The following is a 15,238-nucleotide window of genomic DNA, read 5'->3' as shown; positions in this document are numbered from 1 at the left end:
TGGCCCAAGTGAGGTGTCTAATGAAAGCTCACAATGCCCTGAATCTGTTTGTGTTATTTGTATGTCAGTGTCGTGTTTGTACGTGAAGTTATGGATATTGGCTCTCTAGCTGTATCAGAAATGTTTTAGAGCCAAGAGTACACAATGGGAGGTGTGATCTCCTCCCCAGCCCACGTAATGGGCTGAACAAAGGTGCATTGGATGTCTGCGAATCTGTTCATCTCAGGAATTTGGGACTGTCACCTGGAATGCATCCAATGGCAGAATGCCACAGCACCCTACCTGGGTCAGGTGACCCTGACCCTCCAGTGCTTATGAGAAGAAGAAAGGAATTTTCCTTCCACATGGAAAACAGTAAGGGGGCCCTGGGAGGGTCCATCTTTGTTCTTTCAGTCCTCATGAACTAAACCGGCTTGGACTGGGGAGTACCATCCCTCAAAAGGATGCTTTCAGAGAGAAATTAGCATGTAACATCAGTGGCCTGCATCAATAACTGTAATTAATGTACATAATGTATCACTTCAACAATTTTTCCCTTACCTAATCTTTTTTTCTTTGTTATTAAACCTTTAGAGTCTGAAGGATTGGCACACTGGTGATTTGGGTAAGATTCAAATATATATTGAACTGGGACTGTGGCTGGACTCTTTGGGGCCCAGAAGACTCTGTGTGGAGTTGGTGAAATAGGTTTTAAGAACCTCTCACCTGAGTAGGGGAGCTGTTGTACTGGGCATTTTGAGATAGCTGGGAGTTCTGTGGGTTTGCTTGTCCGGATTCTGGCTGGCCAGTGGGGCTGGCAGAGGTACTCTTGTGGCTGGTTTGATTTGCCTTAGTGAGAAGGAAATCAAGCCTAGGCTGTAAGTGGTCCTGTTTTAAGCAGATATACCATGGATTGGTTTCCTTTGCTGTGCCCAGAAACCCCATCAAATTACAGGTACATTTGTTGATTTATTGCAAATCAACATGTTTTAATGGTTACCAACCAACAAGAATCAATCTATCTTTCTTCAGGAAAATAGCTAAGTAGTACAAATTCAAAACATAATTCAATTTGATGGCAAAGTAAAGTTTCCTGCTTGGTGATTTAAATCATGGTGATTCATATCAGTCTACCCTGTTGGGAAATGTATTAAACTAAGCCATACAACAGCACTCTTAGTACTTTAAGGTCTGGTCTACAACCTAACTCAGTAGTGAAGCCTGGAAATTTATATCAACCTAACTATAATAGTGTCCATACTCAATTTTTTCTTCCACTTATGAAACTACACCACTATGCCAACTTAATACTACCATGTCCTCAAACAGCATAAAGGTAAGGTTAACATAGTCAAATTGACATAGTGTAGTCGGCATAAACACTGTTCTGCTTACATCTACTGTTACTAGCTTTCAGGAGCCATCCCACAATGTCCCACACTAACAGTACAATCAATGCAGACACTGCTGATGAGGATATACACTGCCAAAATGAACAACAAAACGTAGATAGGTATAAGCAGCATTAATTTATCACAGCATAAGTTAATTTCATAGTATAAATATGGCCTTTGTTGATGTGGAATAACGATTGCATTTTAAATTCACTCTATTTGATTTTACAAAAGCGTCCCTAGATAAACAAGTCCTATTTCGCTCTCTTGCTCTCTCACACACAAACACACACACAGAGCAAAAGTGGCAGAGGTTACTTCACCTGGATGGCTGAAAAAAATAACCACAAAGTATCCCCATCCTACTATGGCAATTCCTCTGTGCAGACTCTGGGCATGCACACAGTGTATTTAAACAGTGCTCACTCGCTCTTCAAGTGGAAGGGTAAATCAAATGTGTCCCCCTATGGGTGATGTGTGTCCCCATGGGTGCTCCACTCTGGGTATCAGTACATCCTTGCACCAGTACTCAAAGATTCTTCTGTAACTGTGGTTTCCTGTGCCACATATGTGCAGTAGCGCCTCCTTGTGCTATCTGGCGCACACAGCATAGGCCCTTCCATTCCTCTCTACCCTAGCAAATAGAGCAGAATGCTGCAAAGCAGAAGGAAAGAAGGAAGTGCAGCACCCATGGGAATACACATCTCGAAGAACCATCATTACTGCACAAGGTGAGTAACTTTAACTTCTTAAAGTAGTGTCCCCAGGGGTGCTTCACTCTGGGTGACTATAAAGCACTAGTCGCACTTTGGAGGTGGGTTTGGAGGCCAGTAACAATTAGAGTTGACAGAACTGCTTGACCCACTTGAATGGAGGAAGCAACAGAAGATGAAAGGGCACAATGCTGTGCAAATGTGTTACTGGAAGACCATGTCATCACCTTCCATATGTCCATAAGAGGTACGTTCTTCAGAAAGGTGGTAATCGAAGTCACAGCTCTGGTAGACTGTGTGATGACAGCACCCAGACCCTCTTTTTGGTGAGGCACGTAGCATGTCTGAATACAGGTGGAGATCCACTTGGACAGTCATTGAGATGAAACGACCTAGGATAACTCTGCGAAAAATAGGACGAGCCTAGGAGACCTGTACCAAGGCTTCACGTGAGCAGTGTAGAATACCTACTCCTGATGAACTTCAGAGTGTACCATGCCACATGCGCAGGGTCAGAGTGAGGCTTAGGGAAGAATGCAGGTAAGTGAATATGTTCATTGATGTGAAATGGAGAAGGAACTGTAGAGAGAAACTTAGAATGAAGGCAAAGAGTGACTCTATCCTTGCTAAACACTGTACAAGGAGGTTCACCCATACGAGCAGCAAGCTCCCCAACCCTTCTGGCTGATGTGATAGTGACTTGAAACAAGACCTTCATCGACAGATGGAGACAGGAACACTTTGCCACAGATTCAAAGGGCAGTTTCAGGAGGCACTTGAGAACATGGTTAAGGTTCCAAATAGGGACCGGAGGACGTACTGATGGCAAGATGTTTTGCAGACCTGTTAGAAAACATTAGGTGATGGGATGGGTGAGGAAGGAAAGTTCCATCTTCCGCTCAGTGGAGTGCCGCAGCATGCACCCAGATGGTACTGAGAGCAAAGCCTGACTCACGTAGGTACAGCAGGCTGTCCAGGAGAACAGGAAGGGGCATGGTCTGAGGAGGCATCGAATACTTAGCACCCAATCACTGAGAGAACAGTGTCCACTTGTAGAGATAGGATTTGTGAGTGGACTCCCATCTGCTGCTAATGAGAACTCTCTTTACCTCTTCAGATCATGCAATTTTGGCATTTTAGAACCATGAAGGAGCCATGCATAGAGGTGCAGCGTGGGTGGATTGGGGTGAAAAGTGCACCCAAAGTCCTGACACAGAAGGAGGAAAGGGATACAGAGCTGTCACTGACGGCTGGTACTGATAAGGATACCAAGTTTGTCTCGGCCACACCAGGACTATCAGGATGAGATGAACCTGATCCAGTCTGACCCTGACCACAAGCCTGTGAATCAAGAGAAGGGGAGGTAACATGCAAAGAAGGGGTGTGTCCCATTTCAGGGAGAAGGCATGCCCGAGGGAGTGTCTCCCCAAACCTGCTCTGGAGCAATACAGATGACACTTTCTGTTGACTCAGGTTGTGAACAGTTCTATGCACTTCTGGCCCCAACGCTGGAACACATGGTTGAAGACCACCATGTTGATTTCCCACTCGTTGTGATGGCTGAGTACCTTCCGTACTCCAGGGAGATATGCAGCCACTGAAGTAATGTGTACTGAAGGCACCAAGTCCACAGTTTTATGGCTTCTGCACACAGGGAAGAGGAGCAAACCCCACCCTGACTGTTGATACAATACATGCAGGTGGTGTTGTCCAGGAGGACGTTCATCAATTTGCATGCGAGGTGTCACTGGAAATGCTGGCAAGCGTAGCAGACTGACCCGAGTTCCAGAAGGTCTATGTGGAATCCTTGCTCGGTGAAGGACCATTTGTTCTGGACTGTACGAGAACCCAAATGGGCCCCTCCATCCCACAAGGGAGGCATCTGTAATAAGGGTAATAGACAAGGGTAATTGGTGGAATGACACCCCAGTGAGAATGTTGTCTGGACATGTCCACCACTGCAGGGTGGCAAGAACATGCGGCGCTATGGCCACACATTCGGACAGCAGGTCCCTGGCTGGGGCGTACAGCCAGCCAGGATTGAAGACACCGCATGAGAAATCTGGCCAGCTTGACCATGTACATGATGGCAGCCATGTGACCCAGTTGCTTGAAGCACATGCACACCATGATCGTAGGAGACAGTCGCACCACCAGGATGAGATTGCGCAGGGACTGGAATCTTTGAAGCGGGAGAGTGGCCACGGCAGTGTTAGCATTTATGTGAGCCTGTAGCCAGTTCGGGCTCCCGAAAGAGTCTCCCCCCTCCCAGGTCAGTGTACCACAACAAACCCCAAGTCACTAGTTCTTTGCCCACTTTGCCTCAGGTGGGCAAGGGCGGCAGTTCAAATGCCTGGCCTTGCTTCAGATGGGCCCTGGGGAAAATTAGCTCACACCAGGGCCTGGCTCTAGGTCAAGGCGACAAGAAGCCCATGGTCTTAGAAGCTCAGGCCCTAGCTCAGGGTAGGGCAGCAAACAGCCACAAAAAAGGCCTAAGCCCTGGTGCAAGATGGAGCAACAAAACCAACAGGGGGTCTATAGGTTACCAGGACCAGCAGGTACCCAGGTGGTCCAATCCAGGCCTCAGTCCCGCTCAGCCAGTCCTGAATCTCCCAGATGGGGAGCCCAGAGCTGCCCTTTTGCTCCTCTGGAGGCTCAGCCCCCACTGAGAGTCCTGGCCCCACCTTCTGACTTCTGGTCAGGTGACTGGGAAGGGCCAGGCTCAATACAAAATGGATCCCATGAGGGTTCTTCCCCTTCCAGGTAGTGGGGTGGCCACTCTGCCCCACTACAGAGCCCCAGTGAACTCTAGGGACTGCATGGGTTGAAATGTGAACTTCTTGTACTTTATGCAGAAGCCCACGCTGAGCAGGAAGTCTGTGGTGACCGTCACCATGAGAAGGGCCTCCTTGAACAATGGCCCTTTTATAAGGCAATCATCCAGACAGGCAAAGATCATTACCCCATGATGACGAAGGTGGATGGCCACAACTGCCAGAGTCTTGGACAACACCCTGGGTGCAGTGGAAAGCCCTCAGGGGATGACCAAGTCCTGATAGTGGTGGGACCAAAACACATAACGAAGGAAGCACCTGTGTGCCGGGTGGATTGTGATGTGGAAATAAGCATCTTGTAGGTCAAGAGCTGAGGACAGGGGTTTCTGCCCAGTGCTGGAATAATGGTCCTGGGAGTCACCGTCTTGAACCAATCAATATAGAATGATTTGTTGAGCCTATAGAGGTCAAGGATGGGCCTCCTCCCCCATTTTTCTTCTGGGTTAGGAAGTATGTGGATTAGAACCCCCTGTCCCAAAACTCCATGGGGACTGGCTCAATGGCACCCAGATGGAGGAGGTGCTGTACCTCTTGCTTAAGGAGATGCTCACGAGAGGAGTCCCTAAAGAGGGACAGGGTGGGGGGACGGGTAGGGGAGTAGAGGTAAATGGGATAGAATACCCCTGGGCCATTAGCTCCAGGACCCACTTATCCAAGGTAATGGCAGCCCAATAGTGGGGAAAAAAAAAGAAGAGAGGCAGTGGTGGAATAGATGGTGACCATACTGTGCAACAGCTGAGACAGAAGGATCTCTCAGGCTCCCAACCACACCCACAAAACTGCTGCTTAGGCTGTGGAGGGTGGGACACCGCAGGCTGTTGGTGTGACTGCCAGTGAGGTCTTCGCCGCTGGGATTTGTGCTGCTGGCAAGTTTTAAAGCATTGTGGTTTCTTCTGGAACCACAGGGAGACAGGGAGAATACCAGACCCACTTGAATGGTTGTGGTGGTTGTATATCCCCAGTGTACCCAGTATAGTGCAAAAATCCTTCATAGAGCAAAGGACCTCATTCATTTCCTCTGCAACTAGCTGATGTTTGTTGAAGAGAAGGTCCTTCACTTTCTGCTGAAGGTCCCTGGGGACCCCCGAGTGCTGGAGCCACAATGTGTACTCATGATCATGGCAAAAGCCAGGATCCTAGCTGCTGTGTCCACTACATCCATCGCAGACTGGAGTGCTGTACAGGCAAGGATGTGTCCTTCATGCATTATACTCATGAAGGCTGGGCGCTGCTGCTCACATAAGCAGGGAACCAACTCCTACAGCTTGGAGTAATTCAGGTGGTCTTAGCTGGCCAGCACGTCCGCATAGTTTGTGACCCGCAGGAGTAACGTGCCAGAAGAATAAACTTTGCACCTCATGCTGTCCTATTTCTTACTTGTCTTGTCCTTAGATGCCACAAAGTATCATTTGCTGGCCCTCTTATTCGCAGGAGGAATGGATGCTGCCATCTGCCAGATGACATCTGTAGGGTTCATTAGGGCTTCATCCATGGGCATCACATTTCTAGAGTAGGAGGGAAGCTGTAGGGTGCACAGAAGTTTATACTGTTCAGCTGGCACCTCCAGCAGGTCCTTCTCCTGAGCCACTTGCTGAAATAGCTCCTAGAAAGCCCAGAAATCATCCATAGGGTGGAGGTGAAACCAAGAGCACTGCATCATCTGGTGAAGGCTAGGATTGATGCTTCAAAAATCGACTGTCACCCTCCAAAAGGGAATCCTCGATCCCAGAATGCTGTGACAGCAGAGATGTCACTGATGTGGTAGGCTGTGGTGACCAGGGAAGACCCTAGTCACTGTGGATGGTGCCTGTGGAGTATGGGAGCAGGGTGACTGCACCTGCCAAGGTGACCATTGAGGAGCTGGTTCTAACCACAACGGGGGCAGTTGCCAGGGTAGGCTGCCCAGGTGGAGTGTGCGGGACTGGAGTGCTGCAACAAAAAGATACTCCTCCAACTGGAACCGCCAGGTGTAGGCAGTATAGCTCCCGAGCCCTGTGAGAACCTTGAGCATTCGGACAAACACAGGAAAGGGAAAAGTACGCAGTGTGGTGAGCTGGGCAATGCCAAGCCTGGTGTCGCATGCACTCCAAGGGAGGAACCTTAACGGCACCAATTTAGACACGTGCCATGCTCTGGTGCCAGGGGTTTAGTTGAAGAGGTGTCTCAGTGCCACTTTGGTGCCTTCTCTGGTACCACATGAGAATGGGGTGGTGCTTTGTCCTTGGACTTGTATGGTGCTAAGTCCAATGCCTCATGCGAGCGGAATGGAAACTTGGACTGGTGCCACTTGCACTCCCGGTCCAGCACTAAGGGCGTGGTCTGAGTTTCTGAGGACCTCTTATGCCCAGGGGTAGAGGAACCTGAAGCCAGTGGTGCCAATGGTCCCAAGAGTGTCAGAGGCACTGAATGCTGATGGCTCAGCTATGAGTATGCCAATTTTAGCAGTGCCAGCTTTTACAGTGCCAAGGATGTCACAGCAGTCTTCTCAACTAGTGCAGCCCAAGAAGACAGCACCAGAGGCCAGGAACATGCCAGAGAAGCGCCTGCCTTCATGGATGGGGTGCCATCCAAGGTAGAGGAACACTCAGTCTGTACCCCTGCTCTTGCCGGTTTCTCAGTGGAGGAGTGTCTCTCTTCCTGGTTTCTCAGTGGAGGGCTCTTGCAGGACTGGTGGTTGGACGGACTTTTCACACAGATGAGACTTGAACCTGTTGGCTTGGTCCCTCCTGGCCTTCGCCAGGAGTTTGAAACAATAGGTATAGGATTGGGTTCGTGGTCCTCACTGAGACACTCAATGCAGGAGGCCTGGCCATCAAAGGCTTCCCCGCACATTGCACATCACACATCACTTGAAGCCCGGGCAATCCAGCATGGTGATGATGAAGCAACTAATTCTAACTTCTTTTTGTTGTTGTTGTTGTTTGAACTTTGAACAGGAGAAAACTTGGAAAAGGGTCAAATATATGCTAAACTATCTAACTAAACTCTTCTTTGTCTTTCAGAGAGGGAGCGAAGCTCTGCCTACAGATAAGGATGGCAGAGAAGGGAACTGAGGAGCCTACACCGAATGAGGAGACATTACTGCACATGTGTGGCATCGGAAACCACAGCTATAGAAGAATCTCTGAGCGCTGGTGAAAGGACGCACTGGCACCCAGAGTGGAGCACCCCTGGGGACATTACTTGAAGAATGAAGGGATTTCCCTTGCTTCTTCTGCTAAATAAGCCCTAGCAACTGCCTGTGTATGAAAGGGAAGGAAGAGAGAGCCCACAACCTCCATTCCATCATGGGAAATCCTCCACTGAGGCACACGAATTGGGAAGGGAGAGCACCCCGTATGTCTCCCAGACACATTCTGCTTCCGTTCCAATGTCAGTAAGCCTTCACAAGCAGTGAAGCACCACACAGGACAAGACATGGTGCTGTCTTCAAGCGTGATCTGCACTGCTGCTTCTGCTACATAGTGTGGTGCGGCGGGGGGCTAGCCCTCCATCCTCATGGCACCCTGGAGAGGGGCAGCCCCATAAACTGTGAAAAAGAGAAAAGTTTCTCAGCCTCTCCTGCTAAACTGTGCACAGGGAAGAATCCTCTGCCCCACACAGGGCAGGACTTGCCACTGTCCGGAAGCATGGTATGCACAGCCCAGGTGCCAGTTGGTATGGTGCAACAGAGGCTAGCCACATGGTGTGATGCAGCAGAGGCTAGCCGCCCACCAGCCACACGGTGCCTGGGGAGGGACCTGCCCCTTACAAACGTGAAGCACAGAAAACAAGTTAAAGCAACCTATTTAAATGGTTCAGTCACAGGTGCTCCCAGAACTCATTTAGTAACAAGGTTATTGTTCTTCTTTAAAAAGCAAGCTTCACTCCTTCCTATGAAATCCTCCCCAGAGCCACACCTACTCCATATGTCCCCCCAGTCACATTCTGCTAACTTCCCAACGATTCTTGAGCCAGGCAATATAGCTGGCTGCATGGCACCAGCGGTGTACCTCCAGAATTGCCCTAGGGAGGTGAAATACGTTTGGTAACAAGGTTATTTTTAAAAGTCACTGTTTTTTAAAAAGTGACAGAATGAAGCATGGTCCCAGCAGTGATGGCTTAAAAATGTAACCACTGCATGGTGGCTTGTGGGGGAAGAGGGCAGCCCTATAAAACGTGAAGTGGAGAAAACAACTTTCTTGGCCTCTCCTGCTAAATCCTGTGCAGGGAAGAAGCCCTCTCAAGCACTGAAATCCTCCACATGCTGCTGTTTGCAGGCATGGTCCATACAGGCTGTCAGCCATGTGGGTGTGTGCGGGAGCTTGATTTTCACTCAGCACTATGGAGAATCCCTGGTGTTTACTCAACACAGATTCATCCACCCATGCAGAAGTGAGACTCTGGCTCTTCTGATGGCTGCCTGGCACTTTTGCAACCCTGAGAAATCATGGCTAGATGCAATCGCCAGGCTGGCCAGAAAGAAAATTAATGAAAAATGCCAGGCTTCCTGTTACCTAATTTCTGCACACATGGAAAGCAGCAAAGGTGAAAGCGGCCAGAACAGACACATTCGGGGCATTGTGGGATGTGTCTGGTGGTTAATAAAATCAATTTAAAGTAACGCTGTTTCCACGCTAGCATTAATTCGAGCTTTTAAAATCGAACTTGGCATTACTCTACCTGGGAAGAGCAGAGCAAGAAAGTCAACCTTTGTGCCCCTTAAAAATCGACCTAATGGTACTTGCAATGAAGACAGTCACATTGTAAAATCAAGCTAAGCGCCTTAAAATCGACTTTATGCTCTGATGTAGACATAACCTGAACAACTCGCAGATGTGCCATGAGCATTTTGAAAAATAATTCCACAAGGAAGAATACTGCTTAGGGGGAGTTTAGGCAGGTATGGGGGTGGGCAACTGGAGACCCCTAGATTCTGGAAGGTTGGGCTTTCTTGCAGAGGTGGGGGGTGGTCAGGTTCCTAGGGGAGAACATAGGCCGGGGGAGGGGAGAGAGTCTCTAAGTATGGGAGGGGTCAAGTTGTTGAAGGAGGTGCAGAGGAAACCATAGGTCCCAGTTGTGTGGGGGAAGAAGGGACATGAGCCAGCTGTGGCAATGCACGCACCCATTTTGCACTGGCATTGCATGCTCAAGCACAGCCAGCACACACACACACACACACACACACACGCTCTGAGCGGAGGAATGGTGGCACAACAAGCCCTGCTGCAGCAGGCAGCCCCCTCTTCTGGGTGCCAAGGAGCAAAAGGTGGTTACACGTGTTTTGCAGGACCTGGAACTGTGGAGGTGCATTGCACTGTGCCTGCTAATACCGGCAGCGCCTTGGAGGGTGCATTCACTGCTTTGCAGGGTTACGGGGTTTGGGGGCTGGTTGCACTCTTGCAGGCTAGCATGTATAAGGCTGTCAATTCACGCCTGAGATTCACATGTTAATATTTTAATACGTTTATTCTGCCCTGTGTTAATCTCAGGCATTAAACACATGTTAACTGGCAGTTCTAACAAAAATAGATCTATAATTTCCTCAGCTAACATGCCCATTGAGCTAAAGAAAATGTCAGAAACTTAAAAAGTTTGTCAAAACTATCAACAGATTTTTGTAGTGATCCCGGCAACTTCAGAGACTGATCTTAAGATCCCAGTCCTATCCTAGCAACCATGTGAGTGGATCCCTGTATTCATACAAAGACACTTTTGACTCTCAACAAAGACACAGTGCATGATCAAAAAGCGCAAAAAGGTCAGACCAATCAATAAAAGAGTTAAAAGCAAAACAAAAGCTCCCTGTTTTCTAAATCTGAAAATGTACTGCTACTTTTAAGGAATTATCTGAAATTACATCTAGCATGTGCCTCATCACTTACAGAGGTTTCAACAGAAACAAGAATGTTTCATTTCACTTTGGAAAGAGCAACATCACAGAATTTAATTAATTAGTGTTAAACTAAGTGACAGATGACCACTAGGATTACAGTAATTTGTAATCGTAAAGAGCTAATTAAAGATCATTTTTAGAACTCTTTATGGGTGTCACGTAGTTGTACAGAGAAAGGCATAAGAAGACAGCAAAATCTGAACAAAATTCCTTTCCCATATCTAAATTAAAAACAGCTAGCAAAACTGAAATTTTTACACGTCTGATTTTACTTTTCTGTGCTTTTTCCAATGCAATGTAAACAGACTATCTGATTTCTCTTTTTGGACACCATCAAGTGAGTTTCACTTCCTGTTTCCAATTCATTAGTACAACACTGCAATGTTTATATTAACCACTGGTTGGGATATTTATTTGTTAAAAAGTTATACTAGAATATGAGATCATGCCTTTGGGGTTTGGAATTTATTTTTGTTTCTTTGTTTGTTTTTAGCATTGTTTTAAATACACAGTCCAAATTCTGGACTAATTTTATCCTGTCTCTTTCAAGGCACTGAATTTCTCTTCTCCATTCATTTGCCCTCCCTCTCCGACTGCATGGGATGGGGTGTACCAACACCACGTGTGAGTCAGCAGGGGATAACTCTAGTTACCTGGCAGAGGAGGCCCTGTCCAGCTGGAGGCCTGCTATTAAGGCCCACGTAGCAGCTCAATCTGGGCTGACTGCTGGGGAAGGGAGCGCTGGAGGAGCTCCTGAAGAAGAGCTGCAGATGGTCTGATCTGCAGAGACTAGCCAGTGAGGAATGGTGGGAGAAGACCCCTGTTCAGAGGAAACTGAAGGAAGTAGCCAGGGTGGGGAGTTATCCTTCCTAAGAGCTTGGGTGTGTTGCAGTTGGGTTCCATGTGGGGCTGGAACTACCCCCTACCTGTGGGGTGGGGGGACAACTCCAGCCCCATCTGTTAAATGTTACAGATAAGTCTCACACTAAATAGATGATCAAAACAGAAAGCAGTCAAGTAGCGCTTTAAAGACTAGCAAAATAGTTTATTAGGTGAGCTTTTGTGGGACAGACCCACTTCTTCAGACCATAGCCAGACCAGAACAGACTTAATATTTAAAGCACAGAGAACCAAAAACAGTAAGCAAGGAGGACAAATCAGAAAAAGATAATCAAGGTGAGCAAATCAGAGAGTGGAGGGGTGGGGGGGGAAGGTCAAGAATTAGATTGAGTCAAGTATGCAGACGAGCCCCTATAGCGACTCAGAAAGTTCCCATCACGATTTAAACCATGTGTTAATGTGCCGAATTTGAATATAAAAGCCAGCTAGGCTGCTTCTCTTTCCACAACGGTGCGATAATTCCTCCTCAGTAACACACTTACCTTTAGGTCATTGACAGAATGCCCCATTCCATTAAAATGTTGACTAACTGGTTTGTGGATCTGGAGTGTTTTGATGTCTGTTTTGTGCCCATTGACCCTTTGTCTAAGAGAGTTAGAAGTCTGTCCAATATACAAAGCATCTGGGCATTGTTGGCACATGATGGCATATATGATGTTAGTAGAGGAGCATGAGAAAGTGCCCATGATTCTGTGAGTAACCTGGTTAGGTCCAGTGATGGTATTTCCAGAGAAGATATGTGGGCCCAAAACAGACATCAAAACACTCCAGATCCACAAACCAGTTAGTCAACATTTTAATGGAATGGGGCATTCTGCCAATGACCTAAAGGTAAGTGTGTTACTGAGGAGGAATTATCGCACCGTTCTGGAAAGAGAAGCAGCCTAGCTGGCTTTTATATTCAAATTCGGCACATTAACACATGGTTTAAGTCGTGATGGGAACTTTCTGAGTCACCATAGGGGCTTGTCTGCATACTTGACTCAATCTAATTCTTGACCTTCCCCCCCCCCCACCCCTCCACTCTCTGATTTGCTCACCTTGGTTATCTTTTTCTGATTTGTCCTCCTTGCTTACTGTTTTTGGTTCTCTGTGTCTTAAATATTGAGTCTGTTCTGGTCTGGCTATGGTCTGAAGAAGTGGGTCTGTCCCACGAAAGCTCACCTAATAAACTATTTTGCTAGTCTTTAAAGTGCTACTTGACTGATTTTTGTTTTGATAGTGTATAGACTAGCACAGCTTCCTCTCTGCTCCTAAATAGATGAGGCTTATCAATTAAACATTAACATCTCTACTGTAGATCAGTGGTTCTCAGTCAGGGGTACATGTACCCCTGGGGGTACACAAATGTCTTTCAGAAAGTACACCAAATTATATAGGTATTTTCTTAGTTCACAACAGGTTACATAAAAAGCACTAAGGAAGTCGGTACAAACTAAAATGTCATACCGACAAAGACTTATTTATATTGCCCTATATCCTGAAATGCGAGTACACTATTTATACGCCAAGTGATGCAGTTAATAATTATATGGTGTACTGTGACACTTTTGTATTTTTTGTCTGATTTTTCACAAGCAAGTATCTTCTAAGTGGTGAAAGTTGTGGGTACACAACTGATGGGACTGGGAAACATTGAGAGCCACTAGCACAGACCAACAAGAAGTCCTGTGGCACCTTACAGACTAACATATTTTGGAACATAAGCTTTTGTGGGCAGAGACCTGCTTCATCAGATAGAGGAGTCACTCATGCATCTGATGAAGGGGGTCTTTGCCCAGAAAAGCTTATGCTCCAAAATATCTGTTAGTCTATAAGGTGCCACAGGACTTCTTGTTGTTCTCAAAGATACAGACTAACACGGTTACCTCTCTGATAGCGTAAACCAAGTTGCACTGTTGCAACGATGTTTCAGCACCGCTGGTGCAGGCAACAATGGGAGACCTGTCATAGCTAGGACTGGGTATTTCTTCACTATAATTGAACCTATGCCACAGTAGTGCAAATACTTCCTACTTGACCCAGGGGGTATTTCTGGCCAAGTATATAATCCACCTCTCTAAGACGCAGTAACTAGGCGAACAGAAGACACTGTCCATTAACATAACTGCATTTACTTCAGGGGGTTAGAGCAACATAACTGTGTTGCATAGGGCACAAAGCTTTTTGCAACTTTAGGTGCAGACCCAGTCTGGCTGCATGGGACGTTAGACCAAATGCACATAGGATGCAGCATCTGAAGCCCCACTTCCTGGGGATATTATTTTGCACTGCAGGATCAGCGAAGGAACCCCAAGGGACAATTTGGAGCTCGTACCAGCCAGCAGCTCCTAAGGCAAAAGGGTGCCATTCATGACCCCCGTTTCCCAACTCAACAGCAAACTCCTGTTTACTCGCCCTCCAGGAAAGCTGCAGCCCAATTTTACCAGCTACCCACGTTCAACTAGTACAACACCCCCATCCAGCCATTTCCCCTTCCTGCCCTTAACCCCAGCATGCCCAGCCCAGGGATGGGCCCATAGACACCCCCGCCCCCTCCATCAGCCTCACCTCCGGCACCCCACACGGCTCCGCCCCCCCAAACGTGCCACGCCCACTTTCCACCCCCGCCCCCTTCAGCCCCCTCCACAAGGCCCCTGCCGCCCACCAGGCGCCCAGTCGTCCCGTCCGCCCCCCGCAGCAGCTGCCGGCTCCGCTGGCCGCTCACCCCGCCTTGCCGGATCCGCTGTCCAGGCCGCGATGCAGGGGTCCAGCCTAGGGCTTGTGCCCTCGGCACCAGCCGGCGTCCCCCACGAGCCACGCAGCCGCAGCCGCAGCCGCAGCCCCAGCCCCACGGAGCCAAACCGGGCCCGGCCGAGCCCGCTCTGCTCTCAGCTCGCGCAAACCAACGTAGCGGCTGGGCAGCCTTATTCCAGATGCACGAGCGGCGCTCGGCGATTGGCCGCGGCGGCGTGGCGCGCGCGAGGGGCGGGGCTGGCTCTTACGTACGTTATAAACGGCTGCCACGCAGAGAACGGGAGCGCGCGAGCTGCACGGGGTTACTAGCGGGTATTCGCTGGCGCGCGCAAGGCTCCGCAACGGGCGGGGGAGACGTTGGAGCAGTTCCAGTGTCGAGGAGGGGGCTGCGAGCGCGAGAAATGCAACTTCACTGACCGAGCGCTACGGGTGACAGCCGACGCTCTCATGCGTTCGTGTCCACGGAGCAGTTTATTATGCAATGTTAATTTTGTCTTCGTGCAAATATGTTAATACACGTTGCGTAAATAATTAATATGCAGTGATTTCTCTCTCGTTTGCTGCAGCATGATTTAGTACATAATAGTACGATTTCCAGATCACTCTGTAAACCTCTATGGTAACCGTTGTAAACCTCAAAAGCTTTGCAAGTAGTTAAACTGTGTCGCTTAAGGAAGGAGTGACGTGTTTAAACGAGGGCGCGTCCTTTTGTCTTTAGAGATGCTGAGCAATCTGGAAATAAGTATCAGTAGAACTAAGTTGCAATCGGAAGAATACAAAGTGAAAGCTTTTATTTTTAACTTCTGC

At 48.2% G+C, this 15,238-nt stretch overlaps 1 protein-coding gene across 1 annotated transcript in view; it reads right to left on the bottom strand.

The window, feature by feature from the left end:
* ACSL3 (acyl-CoA synthetase long chain family member 3) overlaps positions 1 to 14,589 on the bottom strand; it is a 102,642-nt gene extending 88,053 nt beyond the window's left edge. The window contains exon 1 of the mRNA XM_075004572.1: positions 14,403 to 14,589. The gene's annotated coding sequence lies outside the window, so the exon portion shown is untranslated. The remainder of the gene's footprint in view (positions 1 to 14,402) is intronic.
* Positions 14,590 to 15,238: the final 649 nt, after the last annotated feature.

This window comes from Carettochelys insculpta, chromosome 10 (genome assembly GCF_033958435.1).
Source record: "Carettochelys insculpta isolate YL-2023 chromosome 10, ASM3395843v1, whole genome shotgun sequence".
In the NCBI taxonomy this organism is placed as follows: Eukaryota; Metazoa; Chordata; order Testudines; family Carettochelyidae; genus Carettochelys; species Carettochelys insculpta.
Note: the sequence above shows the minus strand (reverse complement) of the source record. Positions and strands in the feature narration are given on the sequence as shown.